Source organism: Narcine bancroftii, chromosome 8 (assembly GCF_036971445.1).
Source record: "Narcine bancroftii isolate sNarBan1 chromosome 8, sNarBan1.hap1, whole genome shotgun sequence".
Taxonomy (NCBI): domain Eukaryota; kingdom Metazoa; phylum Chordata; class Chondrichthyes; order Torpediniformes; family Narcinidae; genus Narcine; species Narcine bancroftii.
In genome coordinates this window covers 37,014,446-37,027,854 of record NC_091476.1, presented here as the reverse complement: position 1 = coordinate 37,027,854, position 13,409 = coordinate 37,014,446, and the positions used below count along the sequence as shown (strand labels likewise).

At 41.8% G+C, this 13,409-nt stretch overlaps 1 protein-coding gene across 1 annotated transcript in view; it reads right to left on the bottom strand.

Annotated features, from left to right (window-relative positions):
- The window catches only part of tnmd (tenomodulin), a 149,328-nt gene that overhangs the window by 60,705 nt on the left and 75,214 nt on the right, over positions 1-13,409 (bottom strand). The gene's annotated exons all lie outside the window — the stretch shown is intronic.

Sequence of the window (13,409 nt, the reverse complement as noted above, 5' to 3'; positions counted from 1 at the left end):
GCACATGGAGGAAACCTATGCTGGCACGGGGAGAACATACAACACCTTACAGACGACGTTGGTTTTGAACCTAAGTCGCTGGCACTGCAAAAACATTGTGCAAAAGAGTTACCACATTAAATCAGTATCATATGGACTTTTCAAGTGCTGGAAAATAAATGGAAGAGTTAAACAGTTGAAACATTTTGCACTCTTGCACTGGCCCAATAGCTGGTGGTGCTTTCACTATTTCCAAATCCACAAAGAATTTTAGCAATGCACACCTTGTCATAGAATTTCACAAGTAGTGGAGGCTAGCCAGCCAGTTGCCCCACTCCTGCAAGTATTTTTTTTTCTCTGAACTTTGCGAATAAATCTGCTTCCACATCCGGATTAATTTAGCTCCCAGAATGTAGAGGGGCAGATTTTCCTGTCCTTGAGGATCACTGTCCCATTTCTTCCAGCATGATCCAAAATGGAATCTTTTGCTTGGAGCCAGCTTCCCAGCTCCTTGAGGCTATGAATACCTTAACTTTCCCAGCTTTTGATGGGAATGTATAGAGATTGACACATTCTCATTACACTCCATAAGGAGCTAGTGCTTTGAGCATAAGAGCGCTGTGCTTTCACTGCTTAGAAATAGCCTTGTTTATATTTGGCTTCTGTTCGATCTGTATAGATTTCAGTAGAAAATTGGTCCCAATAAACTCACTAGGCTTGCAGAATAATCTAGCTTAACTATAACCAATGGTTTTATAATGATTACCTGCAATTTCCCCAATCATTTCTTGTGCCTCATTAACTTGACCTGTCATCTTCAAAGGCTTTTGAGGGTAAATCCATGAATCTTGTCATTCATTCACCTGCTTTATAATTGTATCACTTCACTTATATTGCCTTTGCTCAGTTTTCCTTCTTAATTGCATCACTTCACACTTCTCTATTAAATTTCATTTCTGTATCACGATTCTATGCCCTACTAAAACATGTTCCTTCTTTTCCAATATTTAACACTTTTCTAACTTTTGTAATAGTGGCAAACTTTGAAATGATCCTCCTCGTTTCAAGTCCAGGTCATTAAAATGTATACAAAAAACTCAGCCTCCCTATAAACGGCCCTCTGGGGAGACTACGGTAGACTTCCGTTCAGCCTGAATAACAACCATTTTCTATTTAGTTCTGATCTTTGTTCCTTAACCAAATTTAAACTAGTTTTGCTGATGCCACTTTAATCCCATGGGCAGCAATTCTGTTCATCTATTCCAGACATTTTACAAATGTACACCTTTAAGATACTAAAAGTGCACTATCTGCATTGAAATCTTGCTTTTGTTTGTTATAGAATTTTGCTTTTACTTGACCTATTCCTTAAAAACAATAGCAATGATCTTCCCAATAAGAGTTATGAAGGCAGTAAAGCATCACTTAATCTGTATTTTTACTTAATCACTTTTATTTACTTAATCACTCTCCACCAACATTTGTAAATACACAGAAAAGGATGCACAGAGTTGGGGATAAAGTAATAGCATGGACAAAAGAGTGATTAATCAATACAGGCAGTGACGGGATATACGGGTGTTTCTCTGATTGGCAATCATTGGTTAGTGGAGTGTTGCATAGATTGGCTGGGCCAACAACTCTTCCCTATATATACATATATATATATATATATAAATGGGGTGGGGGAGGAGGGAGGGGGGACAGGGTAGGTGTTGTGTACCTAAGATTACTGATGACACCAAATTGAGTGGAAAGCCAAACTGTGTGGAGAATCACTGTAGAGAAACACAGATGAGTTATGTGAGTGGGAAGGGTTTGGGAGATGGAGTACAACACTGGTAAATGTGAGGTCATCCACTTTGGACGGAAAAAAATAGTTAATAGGTCTTTTATTTATATGGTGAGAAACTGCCGTATGGTGTTAAGCAGAGAGACTTAGGAGTGTTTATACGTGAATCACAGAAGTTAGTTTGCATATGTGGAAAGTAATCAACAGGGCAAATGGAATATTGATTCTCATTGCTTGAGGGATTGAATTCAAAATCAAGGAGGTTCTGTTGTAACTGTACTGGGCACTGGTGAGGCAGAATCTTGAGTAATATTCAACTTCGATGTTGTGCCGATTATATATTGTTTTAAAAAAAAACTTAACCCACCCTACCCCGTAACCCTTTATTTTCCTTCCATCCATGTGCCTGTCTAAGAGTCCCAATGTTTCAGCCTCCACCACCACCCCGGCAAGGGATTCCAGCCACCCGCAACTATCTGTGTTTTAAAAAAAAAACTTACCCCTGATGTCTCCCTTAAACCTCCCTCTCTTCACTTTGTACATATGTCCTTTGATGTTTGCTATCCTTGCCCTGGGAAAGGTGTTGACAGTCCATTTGATAGTTTAATGTGTTAACTATCCTCCAGTTTCTTAGAGTGATGGGGTCAGAAGTGTGAGTTGATAAAACTATGAAATCTGAATGCCTGTACCTGAAACCAAATGTTTGGTGGGATCCTTCCTGTTTAGAAGAGCACATGGACGTGATGTAAGAAACAGTGAGCTGTTTGATTCACTTGAGAAACTATACCACAGAACAGACAAATACACTGGAGCCATGCAAATAACTAATATAAAGAAAGGAGACAATTGAAAGAAAACTCTCTCACTATATATTCAGTAAGATAAACCTGAGCAGATGATAGCACGATGTTCTTCTACTTCACTGCCCACAAAGGGAGAGAGAGCAAATTATTCCACACCCTTTGGTTCTAGATAATTACATTCACAACAAAAATCTGCCCAGAATCCACCATTATTGATTATCAGAAGAATTATTTGAAACTACCCTCCTAGCACCAAGATTGTGAGGATTCTGCAATTTGAAAGGACTTGTTCATTAGATTCCTTGTGCTTCCTCGGTTCTGGGCTAAGTAATAAGACAGTGTTGAGTCTAGAAATGTGCATATAGTCATGCAAAGCTGTGGAGGTCACACATCTTGCATGTAGAAACGATAAAAGGTGAGATTTCAAAAAAATCTGAACAAGTAGACCTTAAATATTGCAAGAATTGTATATGTAACCCTGAGAGGCAAAATAAGATGCCACATGAATGGGAGAGCTAATGGGAAATCTGGACTGGAAAATCACTTCTACAAACTGTGCATAATAGACAGGGCATTCATAGTCTCTGGAGTGGACAGGGTGAGGCGTGTTGTGATAGGGAAGCTTTAGAGTTACACTTAGGGTGGCATGGTTGGCATAGCGGTTAATACAACATCTTTACAGCACCAGTGATCGGGACCGGGGTTTGAATCCCGCGCTGTCTGTAAGGAGATTGTACTTTCTCCCCATGACTCTGTGGGTTTTCCCCGGGGGGCTCCAGTTTTCTTCCACTGTTTGAAACGTACTGGGGATTAAAAGCTAATTGGGTGGAAATTGAGCGACACAGATTCATGGACCGAAATGGCCTGTAACTGTGCTGTATGTCTAAATTTAAAAAATTGAATATTGTAAAAGACATGGTGTTCTTAAAATCAGCAACAAGTGGATGATTTGTTCTAACATAGGGAGGTGATTGTATTCTCCAGCACTGCAGCAGATAATCATCTTCGAATGGTTTATGTAAGTCTTTTCAATTCATATTAGCAGATAGTCTGTTAATATTCTTGGTATTTCCTAGTCTTTTCATGTTGTGGCATGACAAGTCAGACCCAGGTTTGACCATATTCCAAAATGAGCAAATTGTCTTCAAATATCAAAGGCAGGGGGTTGAGAGAGGACATGTTCGTTCCTCCATTATGTGCCAGGTAGCATAACAAAGGTTAAAAATACTGATATCTTGAGAATGAACAAATCTATACCTTAATGATTTGGGACATGGGGTGATGAGATTCTCTCTGTCTTACATTGAGGAAATGGGTTGAATGATGAGAGCAAAGAGCAAGGGAGATCAGTAGCACCTCTGTCAAAATATGACATGTGGTGACCCACAGGAAACTCAAGAATTCATTGTTACTTATCCACAATGTGAATGGATGTTCTCAAACCACAGATATCAGTTTGCTATTGACAATGATAGCATTGTAAGAAATGTAGATGGATGCATAAAACTTGAAATAAATTGTAAGAGTTTGTCCACTTTTAGATCTGAAATAAATGGTACAAGCTACTTTCTAAATGAACCAGAAATCATGAAATTCAAGATTTTTTTATTATCATGTAATAAAACATAATATGTAATATTACATAAAATTTCCTCAGTCTATTATAAGGCAGATAAAGATGCACCATCAAAAGAAATTGCCCGACACTCCTCATAGTTAGAGAAAGAGAAGCAAAAGAGAGTTGTCCCCCCCCCACCGCACCCCCCTCCCCCCGAGTCATTGAATGGCCATGGATTCGCCTCTAGTACTTCTGCAGCCTGCACATCCACACAGACTTTTGCACAAACCCTTCATGGCTACTGTCGAACATAAATGCCACCATCTTGGACTCAACTCGCAGTTGCAGGATCTTAAAATACAACACCATTGGCTCCTTTACCAGGCTAATTAAAGCCTCTACGGAACTGATGGCAGTCAAACTCAGTGCTGGACCCTACGGGGGGAGTGTTGTGTCCCCACTCCCCGCTCTGTGTATTGATCATTAGATTGCCATGAACATATGTCAAAGAAAATCAGAATTAAAAACAAGGCTGACTATATCCACAGATAAAAGTGAAATGAAAGACTGCTCTAAACAGACTCCAGTTGGGCAACAGTGGAAGTTCTGAGAATAGTTCTGGGCACCAAAAACCAAGAAGTATAAATGGGAATGAGGGTGGTAAATATTTACCAAAATGATGTTGGAGATCCATGGTGAAAAAATGACAATGGGTGATTGGTTTTTAACTTTTTAAAATAGTAAAGGAACTGATCTAATGATCAGAGAATAACTACTTCCAATATTTTTGGGAAGAATAGGGGGAAGGGATTAGGTGGTGATTAAAACTGTGGGCTACCATCTGATAATTAGAAAAATGTAGATATAAAATTTGAAAATGCTTCTACTAGCAGAGGATGGTAGAAATTCAGAACTGCAATTGATGTGAGGGAAATCATTTACTTCAAATATAAGGTTGACAGTTTTATTTTGAAGAAACAATCAAGAGGATTGAAGAAGGCAAGGTTGTAAATGTAGAATACATAAACCTTGACAAGGGTTTTGACAAGGTTCTGCATGGCAAGCCCAGAAGGTTCGATCACATATAATCGAGAGAGAGCTAGCCAAGATGCTAGCATCTGTATTTCACAATGGCCATGAGGAATTGCAGACTCTAAGAAAGTAGTGGGCTGGTGCAAGGCACCAATAACTGGGAAAACATTCACCACTGAGAAAGAGAAACAGAGAAGATGACTACTTGGATGGCGACCTCGGTGGCAGACCAGCGAGGGGCTCTTTGGCTGAAAGACAGGCACAGGTGGGTTGCTGCAGGAAACTTGCGGGTGAGGAACCCACACAGGCTGTGGGCAACTTGAGGTAAAAAGACTCACATCAGGCTGTGGGCGGCTGGAGAATGGGTCTTGAGGACCAGGTATCAGAACCAGGATTTTAGCGGATTCTGAGGTCAAGAAGGGCTCCATAGAGTCCTCAGCACGACTCACTAATCATGTCTGGGGTTTGAACTGAGCTGGACTCTTGCGCGACTGCAGAGGCTGTGGGGGACACTGGAGGCAAATCCACGGACACTCAGTGACTGAGAGGATTCTCCTTTACTTCTCGTTCTTTCACTGTAAGATGTTCCAGCAATGCTAATGGTGAATCTTTGTCTACCTTATCACAGACTAAAGGCAATTTTGTGTAATATTACATATCTGTTTTATTACGTGACAATAAATGGTATCTGACTACCTGGATTCTAAATTGGCTTGGTGGTAGGAGTCAGAAGTTAGTAGTTAATGTTTCATATTGGAAGTCTGTGACCACTGCTGCAGGGATTTGAAATGGGTCCACTGTTGTTTGTGGCCTCTACTGATAATTTGGATAAGAATGCAGTTGACATGATTAGTAAACCTGTAGATTACGGCTCCTAGAACGCTTCCACCAGCGTTGTCTCCGCTCCATCCTCAACATCCATTGGAGCGCTTTCATCCCTAACGTCGAAGTACTCGAGATGGCAGAGGTCGACAGCATCGAGTCCACGCTGCTGAAGATCCAGCTGCGCTGGGTGGGTCACGTCTCCAGAATGGAGGACCATCGCCTTCCCAAGATCGTGTTATATGGCGAGCTCTCCACTGGCCACCGTGACAGAGGTGCACCAAAGAAAAGGTACAAGGACTGCCTAAAGAAATCTCTTGGTGCCTGCCACATTGACCACTGCCAGTGGGCTGACATCGCCTCAAACCGTGCATCTTGGTGCCTCACAGTTTGGCGGGCAGCAACCTCCTTTGAAGAAGACCGCAGAGCCCACCTCACTGACAAAAGGCAAAGGAGGAAAAACCCAACACCCAACCCCAACCAACCAATTTTCCCCTGCAGCCGCTGCAACCGTGTCTGCCTGTCCCGCATCGGACTTGTCAGCCACAAACGAGCCTGCAGCTGACGTGGACTTTTACCCCCTCCATAAATCTTCGTCTGCGAAGCCAAGCCAAAGAAGAAGATGACATTGAGATGGTGCATGGATCAGTAAGTTTTGGTCTGAACCAATATATGCAAATTGGACTAGCTTAGGTGGGCAACTTGGCCAGCATGGACAAGTTGGGTAGAAGGGGTTGTCTCCATGCTAATATCGGGGAAAGAAAGGTACAGGAGCCTGAAGACAAGCACTCAGCAGCATAATGACAGCTTCTTTCCCACTGCCATCAGATTTCTAAATGATCAATGAAGCAAAGACACTGCGTTACTTTGACATTTTGTGCACTATTTTTATTTATTTTTTTAAGGTGGTTTATATAAATGTTGGGTAAAACACAAAAGTTTGCAGGCACAGTAATTATAGCAAGACCACACTGAAATGCTGGAGGAACTCAGCAGGTCTTTTCAGCTACTGTCACATGCACAGGAAATGATGTCATCAGCTCAGATAAAAACCTGTGTTGGATACAGGTCAATTTTTTATGTGTTCAACAGGATGACTGACATTTTGGGAGCCAGTTTGCTTGCTGGTAAGTGGGTTGCCATAGTATTATATTTTCAATTGGCCCCAAATCAAGATAACCTCTTTTACCCATTAGTTTTATTTCCCCAAATATGCTGGAATTGTTAGTACTGTTCTTTAAGTTCTGTTCATTTAATTTCTATTTAGTAAATAGATTCAATTTTATTCTTTGCATATTATGGGTTTAAAAGGATTAAAAGGTTTTTTTACCCAATGCAAATATTGAATTAAAGAGTATCTTACAGGTACTGAAGGCTTTCTTGAATGGTTTCAGAATGGACCAGTTAGTTTGAGATGGTATACACTGACATGTTCCACTAGAAGTGAGAGTTGAGAGGTGACATTTATGCTGTCTTTCATAGTTCTAGATGATTAGCTATTACAGACCATAAGAGTAGGGCCAGAGGAATAGTCTGTGCTTGAGGAGGGAATAGTTTAAACTAGTGGTCCTCAACCTTTTTCTTTCCACTCACAAACCACTTTAAGTAATCCCTGTGCCATTAATGTTCTGTGATTAGTGAGGGACTGCTTAAGGTGGTATGTGAGTTGGAAGGGAATGTTGAGAATCACTGCTCCAGACCCAATTGTTACTGAAATATTTTGCTTGAGAAAAATTGTCATTGGCCCATTTGCTTTGGAGTTCTGAAACCGTGCACATAACGAGTCAATTCAGTAAGATTAAAACAGTGGTTTTCAAATTTCTTTTCCCTACTTACTTGAAGCAATCCCTTACTAATCACAGAGCACCAATGGCATAGGGATTACTTAAAGTGGTGTGTGAGTGGAAAGAAAAAGATTGTGAACCACTGGTTTAAACAAATTTATGGGAATAATATTTCTTTGAATCTGGTCAATCTTTGGAGTAGATTCCAATGGAGACGGTTGGTGCCTGCTGGCATTGAATCATACAAAGACAAACTTCAGTCAGCAACATCCAGGTACAGTACATGAGTGATCTGAGAATTTATTTCCAGTAAGTGCAACATGTTCAAAAGAAACACCCAACCTTTGACCAATGGTTCCCTAAATTCTCTGCCACTGAGATTTTCCTTGTGTTGTTTCTGGGTTTGTTGTCGTATAATTTTTAGATGTTAATTGCTCTGGTTGGAAAACATCATCTTTTGGCAAGATGAGAGAACTCAAATTGAATGAACCTGGATGGTTTCTCTGTTTGAAATTCCCATGTCCTGAAATATTGCTGACATTTTACCTACACATGTGATGCGATATTCTTCAAGAAATAGGAAAATAATCCATGTGGTAAGTTGCATGAATTACTTTGTGCAGTTGCTTTGCACTGTGGGAATGCTTTTTCCATCTCTGAGGCCAAATTCCACTCCGAGACTTCACACATCATGGAGTCTCTCCCTTCAGTGTAACGCAAGGACAAGACCGTCCTGTTAGAAATGTCAGATTCAGGTGAGGTCTTGCAACTGTGGCTCCTGCCTGGTTTCCGGTGCAGATGTGAGGCTATTCAAAGTAAGCATTTTATTTTCCTTTAAGTCTTTCTTAAGTAGTAATAACAAAACAGACTTGCCTATAAACTCTGACCGATAGCCCTGCCCTTTTCAATATGCATACATACGTTACTGGTCTAATAATTTCACTGCAGAAATTCAATTGACTGGTGCCCTGTGACTGCCTGCTGTTCCTCCGGAGTCTGGAACCCCTTGTGGCTGCTGCCAAGCACAGGCGGCACTGTCATCCTGAACACAGATCTTTGCAATTGCAGGATTTTATGTACAAACATCGTCAGTTCCTTTTACTGGCTGTTTAAAGTCCTTACAGAGCCATTGGCATGAGACTGGGCTGTTGAACCCTTCGGAGCAGCTCTGTATCTCCAGTCTCCAGGGTCCTCACCAGCACTGCCATGACAAGAGCTCTGGCAGCGCCGCCATATTTTTTCAGATACATATATAATCCAAATGGATGATTAAGAACATGCAAACTGGATAAAATATCAACTGGATGGTTCCATTATTAAAACAGTGAAACTAAAACCTTCCAAAGATGAGTGGAAGTATTCTTGTACTTAGAATGTCAAATGGGTTAGAGATATTAGAAGGTAAAGACATGTACAAGGACTGCCTAAAGAAATCTCTTGGTGCCTGCCACATTGACCACCGCCAGTGGGCTGATAACGCCTCAAACCGTGCATCTTGGCGCCTCACAGTTTGGCGGGCAGCAGCCTCCTTTGAAGAAGACCGCAGAGCCCACCTCACTGACAAAAGGCAAAGGAGGAAAAACCCAACACCCAACCCCAACCAACCAATTTTCCCTTGCAACCGCTGCAATCGTGTCTGCCTGTCCCGCATCGGACTGGTCAGCCACAAACGAGCCTGCAGCTGACGTGGACTTTTTACCCCCTCCATAAATCTTCGTCCGCGAAGCCAAGCCAAAGAAAAAATAATGCTCAATTGATCAGAACACGAACAATTTAAAAACTGATTGGAGATAAATAGCTGTGCTGATCTAAAGATTAATTTGATAAAGTCAAGGCCTACGCAGAAAGCCATTTCCCTTACTGCAAGCACTCAAGTACATTTCCTTGTATTCAAGCTAATATTCAATTCACTACAAAATGTACACTTCCTTGGATATATTAAAGGTTGTTGTCAATTCGGTGCAAAATTTACATTTACTCCCTTGAAGTTCATTTACAATGGACCACTAGATGACCTGGCTGTAATGTGAGCTTGGACTACTCTACATAGAGAAAGAGATGTTCAAAGTGAAACTTCCTTCCAGAATACAGGTGATGCAATGTGAAGTCAAACTCATTCCGCTGGCAGAACTCAGCCGATAGAGCAGCATCAGTGAGAGAAAAAGGTGGTTGACATTTCAAACCTAAATTCTTTTTCTGGACTGCATAATGGCGTTTCCTTTGAAAACATTCACTAGCAATGATGTTGATATGGTGAGGGGAGTGGGGCAGGAGGCAATTGAGGAGGTGAGGGGGATAGGGCAGGGGGGATTGGTGAGGTGAGTGCGGCAGGAGGTGAGGGGAATAGGGCAGGAGGGGATTGAGGAGGTGAGGTGAGTGGAGAAGGAAGGTTTTGAGGTGGTGAGGGGAGTGGGGCAGAAGGATGAGGAGGTGAGAGGAGTGGGGAAGGAGAGGCTTGAGGAGGTGAGGGGAGTGGGGCTGGAGGAGGTGAGGGGAGTGGGGCTGGAGGAGGTGAGGGGAGTGGGGCTGGAGGAGGTGAGGGGAGTGGGGCTGGAGGAGGTGAGGGGAGTGGGGCTGGAGGAGGTGAGGGGAGTGGGGCTGGAGGAGGTGAGGGGAGTGGGGCAGGAGGAGGTGAGGGGAGTGGGGCAGGAGGAGGTGAGGGGAGTGGGGCTGGAGGAGGTGAGGGGAGTGGGGCTGGAGGAGGTGAGGGGAGTGGGGCTGGAGGAGGTGAGGGGAGTGGGGAAGGAGGAGGTGAGGGGAGTGGGGAAGGAGGAGGTGAGGGGAGTCACGATAATTGTTTCAACTCGAAACATTGACCTTCTCGCACTGATGCTGCTCGACCGATTGGTTACCTGACTTTGCCAATGTTTTCTCATGTACTTTTACAGGCTAGAACACACCCTTCAATGCAACTTGTCTATGCCCATCAAAGTGGCTTTCTGAGTTACTGCCATTTGCCAGTATTTAATCTCTATCCTTTTCAACCCTTCCTATCCATAAATCTGTCCTTGGTAATTATCATTGTTACTGCCTGGGACAAATGCCAGTTGTTTCATATTAGGTCAAGTTAAACATTGTCAAGCCCTGCCTCACACAGCAGTGATTGCTGCATTTTCCATAGTTTGTTGCAAATATGACAGGAAATTTAACAGTCTTCTGGTCCAAAACTGAATCTGTAGGGTTTTCAGAGAGGTGTATCATGTGCAGGCAGCAGGGATTTAGTTCCAATTGGGTATCAGGTTTGGTACAGACATTGTGGTCTGAAGGGCCTGTTCCTGCACTGTTCTGTTCTATGCTCTATCTGATGACAGAAAAATGGAGAAAGCTTATTTGGGGAAGGTAAAACAATTGAAGGGTCATTGGGTTTGGGACACTGCCCCAAGGAACATATACAGCAATGTCCGGGGACTGATGCTTTTGCACTCAATAACTCATAACCATATCAAAATACGAGTCCAGCCAAAGAGAGTATTTCCTCTGATTCATGTGGGCTTGTTTATAAGGGATACTGGATGTTACACTCAGTAAAATACAGCTTTATGTCAAGCACAGCCTGGAGCATCAGTGCAAGTCTCTGGATTACTCATCCTACTGCATGTCCACTCAATACTCAATCTTAATAAATAAATAGCTAGGGTTGTTGGTTATAGAACATACTTCTCCTGGCACCATTTGTTTTAAAGATGTAAACATTTGCATAGTCCAACTTGGTTTGTGCTTTAATTGCAGCCAATTACACACTTAAATCCCTGGGGTCAGTGCTGAGGTCAATAGTATGAACACAAAGCTCCAATCCTAAAATTGATCAACACTGCTGGAATATTTATTACAGGAGGAAGAGGAAAATAAAGCATTCCCTGGACCAGGTCACATGGCAACCTGCTCACATTGCTCTCTGTAAAGGTTATTCTTGAATCTGATTAATTTGAATTGCACCAGAGGTCCCAGCAGATTGATTCACTAAACTGTGAATAAGTGCCCAGTATTCATTTTCTCACTCTGTCTTTCACACACTCTCTCTCTCGCATGCTCCCCCTCTCTCCCTTCTCCTCTGGCATTGGCTCTCCCCCAAGCTCTCCTGCTCTCATCCCCCCCCCCACTCTTAAACCCCCCCCACGCTCTCACAATACACTCTCACGTCCCCTTGCTCTCACTCCTCCACCCCTATCCTCACCTGCTCTGCTGTTACTGGGTAGATGATCAGAATCCTTTTCGAATGGATGGGATATCAAAAACAAGAAACAGTGTGAAGTGAAAGGAAGGAATTTTAAAGGGAACAATATTTTTTTCACACAGAGAGTGATTCATATCTGGAATGTGTGGTCTATTGTCTATAGAGGCACCATTTACAAAATACATTACACTTACTGAGACAACTCAGACAGTATCCTTCATGATACTGACCTCTGTCATTGAATGAATGAGGTACACAGAGCAACATCTGAATGGGGAAACCCAACTGTTTCATAAATCTTCCTCCCACCCCTTCCTCACCCCAATCCTTGTATTCTCTTTATCTGAAAGTGCATCCCCACTGGGTCCTGGAACACCTTGTCCAATGCCATTATGGGAGTCATGGATGGCAGCCTTGTGGCTTCAATCAGATTCAGATTACAAAAAAATGAAGAAAAATAAAATGGTGAATTGAAATCTAATCCATAAATTCTGAAAAGATTCGATGCAATCTGCTGGAAGCTGGGAGGAAAGCTGAATTTTGATGCTCATCCTGTGACTTTGGGGGAGAACGGTTTAGAGTAGGATGTAAAAACTCCCACCAAATGCTATGAATTGACTCAAAGACTGAATATTTTTGAGTTCTACTGACTCTGGAACTTCCCCTATGAGGAATGGTGACATTCGTGCCAAACCCCCAACTTGTCACAGTAGGTGCAACATGCAAGCAAATTCAATCAAGACCAATTATAATTTGATGCTTAATAATGATTGTATTTTCTCACTGTGATTATAAAAAAAAACTCTACACGACTTTAATTAAAGCATTGCAAAAAGTCAAAAATTGTGGGAGGAACTTAAACCCCATGAACTTGAGAAAGATTAAAGAGTTCGCTCCACAGCACCACATTTTGTTTCCAAAAAAAATTCTCATTCATTCAATCTGTTGGAAAGACAGTACCCAGGGATTGATGAAAGATGGTAGCCAAGCTCTTTCTGAAATGGTCTGAGCTTGAATGATTTGGCTTTTCTTTCTCTATTTTGAATAAATCCAGTTACGATAGGAACAAATGGCACTTTTGGATATTGAGCTACAGTGCTACATTGTTAAATAAGAATAACTGATTTAAAAAAATATATATGTTCAGGTTCAACACACTCTATAGTAAAGAAGGGAACTTTAATAATTGGAATTTAATTTTGTTGATGGAGGAAATAAAAAAGCATTTTTAAATTCCCTCTGGCACAACAAATTACCTGGCAGATGTTAATTCAAGAGGTCATTTATTATTGTTCTACATATTAGTGGAATTCTGTATCAGTAAAAAGCATTGGAAGGTATAGGCTGCAAACCTCACATAATAAGATCATTAAATGTTACTAATTTCATAAACTGGAGACCAATTAATTTACGATTATTGGTTACTTCATATCTGGTGCCAATTACTCTACAGATAGGCTCAAAC